This window comes from Paramormyrops kingsleyae, chromosome 3, assembly GCF_048594095.1.
Source record: "Paramormyrops kingsleyae isolate MSU_618 chromosome 3, PKINGS_0.4, whole genome shotgun sequence".
Taxonomy (NCBI): domain Eukaryota; kingdom Metazoa; phylum Chordata; class Actinopteri; order Osteoglossiformes; family Mormyridae; genus Paramormyrops; species Paramormyrops kingsleyae.
In genome coordinates this window covers 8,856,838-8,859,765 of record NC_132799.1, presented here as the reverse complement: position 1 = coordinate 8,859,765, position 2,928 = coordinate 8,856,838, and positions in this window count along the sequence as shown.

The following is a 2,928-nucleotide window of genomic DNA, read 5'->3' as shown; positions in this document are numbered from 1 at the left end:
CCAGAGCCCACAGACGGGCGTTCCCGTCACCCAATCAGGTGAGGCGAGCCGAACTGAGGCGGGCATTCTGGGCACCTGCAGCGAATAAAGATCCAGGACCTAGATCCAGTGGGACGCAACCACCTGGTGATTTGTCTGGATTGGTTTACAGGAGACCAATGGATGATGGATTTGGGAAGCTCGCGGACTCGGGAGGGGAGTTTGGCGGGGGGTGCTGCTATGCTATTCCGTAAACGTTTGTCAACTCTTCGGATGCGGTTAGTACGCTAGATGCGGGGCGTTCGGAATCGGGATATTTATTAAAATGCCCTCTCCAGACTCTGATATATAAGTATTATGCAGAAAAAAACTAAGAATGAAGCAATCTTTCTCGGAACAATACTGTATAAAATGCTGACCTATTTAAAAGTAAGGTAGCAACCGTTACCTGTATCTTGTTCTAGTAATTCCGGTTCCTCATATATATGTATGGTACTCTATAACGTAATGAAATAAACAAGTTATAGTTAATGGAAACAATTCAGCGAAGCATTATGTTGTTGGTTAATAAAATTGCGACTTCGTCGGAATCAACTCGCTAGCCTGTCTATCAACGAAAACGATGGTCTAACATCAGGAAATTTGCGTGATAGGTCGTTATTGCACAACACAATGTATGCATACTTACTGTATTTGGTCTTTGCAAAATATCAGTATTTCATGTCGTACGTTATATCGACGGGGATGGGGCATAACTGCAGTGGATGCACCAGTTCGGATGTTACGTAATCTGAATTTTGATTCACATGGCACAATAATGTACATGGATGTTCTTCACCATTCTGATAATTTAGTGCGAAAATGGGTAAATTTCTATGAAATCTCATATGTTATGTTTTAATAAAGGGCTTTAGAGTCCCTTGGCATGTGTTGTCAAACCATGGAGGAAACCGTTAATATTTATTGCCATAATGTAAACTATGACAATACTGTGTTTTCATCTCGATCCCTTTAATACTTAATGGTTGTCATAGTTGAGCCATAATAAGATTCAGGTCTTCCTCGGGCATTATGGTGTGTCGGAGTACTTAATGTATTCATAAATATTTTATCTGAGAGTCACTGTATAAATAAATCAGAATATTCCAGTAAAGTAGACTGGTACTTGTAAACCATTCGCTATTAGGTTGTACAGTGATGTTCAAACACGCTCACGAAACTACGTTAGTTTAATTTTGTAAGACATGTTAGGATCAGAGAGAAATTAGTTCTGTTTAGTATAAATTTTTAAGTCTTTGTATTTTTATCTTTGTATTTTTAAGTGTGACTCTGCAAGAGACATTCTAAAGCATTGTAATGACAACAATATTTTAAATAAATGATATTCCTAATAAATTGCATGTTTGTTTCACTATATCGGAGGATAAAGTGTGTACTACTATTTGAGTGAAACAAATCCCGAATGAATAAAGTTAACATAATGCTGTTTAATACTTAGGTGTGATATTTAGGTCTGCATTTTGTGATGACTTCAAAAGTTTCATTGTATGAAAATGGTTTTTGCAAATGCTTACTGTCATATTGATGTCGACACCCATAAACTATTTGGAGGTTTAATCACTGGGTTCAACTTACACATTATCTTGAGTTACTGCCCTGGTGTTGAAGAAAATCAGCATTTTTAAATTTTAGTATACCTATAAAGCAATTAGTAATATTTCACATGATCATTTAAAATCAGTTCCTAGTTAAAGATGCAAAAACATTTATCATTCTATCTTCCAAGCACTTATTCTGTTTAGAGGCACGGGGGGGTTGAATCTTTGGCAACATACGGCACAAGACGTACACCTTGGTTGGGATGTCAGTCCACTTTGATGCAAACACAAAAACATACTCTATGGACAATTTACACACCAACTAGCCTAACTACGCGTCTTTGTAGTGCGGGAGGAAACCAAGATGACTAACTCCACACAGAGACCAGAGATGGGTTTCGAACCTAAATATGGAGGCAAGAAGCAAAAGTGATACCCACTAAGCCACCGCAGCACCCAGAAATAGATTTATTCTGTAAACATGTTTATTTCTTAGTTACATCAGGTTTCATTAAAAGCAAAATGGCAATCAGTTGCTACTGCAAAGTTAATGGATTGATATAACGGGGAGAAATCCTCTAACTTAAATCATACCACAAACATCCCTACGGTTTAGGAACACATCGTCACCACCTCCATTCAGGTACAATGTTCTCCTAAAAGACGAGAAGTTCTCTCACCCCTGCAATAGATGTTTACATTCTACAGCGACCCCTTGTGGCGACATTTACAGTACCCTGAGATTCTTAACTACCTAATTAGATCGGAGTTGTTTCCAAAGTACTTTAAAAGCCATAAAAGCACAAAAGTAATTGAGTGATGATTGCTAATTTTATTCAGGGCACGTTAAGTGGCCAAATAAACACCTCAGAGATTTTAGGATTTAGGAGAAATATTTTCCTATGTCATCTCCAAGCACATTTTTCCATTATGGCTGAAGGCATTGGGTCTTGCTTAAGATTATGCAATTACTTCTTTGCATACTGTTTTCTGTGAATCCTGTTCTCTTAGGAATGCTTCAGATCACACAGCTACAATTAATGTCCCCGCAATTAATGCCCACACTGAGCTTCCTGAAATGTGTCCAATACGATGATTTGTCTGGGGTTAGTGCACGGGTCAGTGGGTTAGGGTGCTGTGACTATGAATGGAAGGTCTCCAGTTCAAGTTGTGTGGCTCTGCTTTCTCAAAAGATGATGTCGTTCTGGATAAAATTGCCAGCTAAATGAATATAATGTAAAATGAGACTGCAACCAGATACGTGAACCACCTGGTCATGGCATCAATACCAACTGTTTTATTGCATAATGAATATATAAAATAGGTGAAAATAGTAAAAAGATGTGAATTG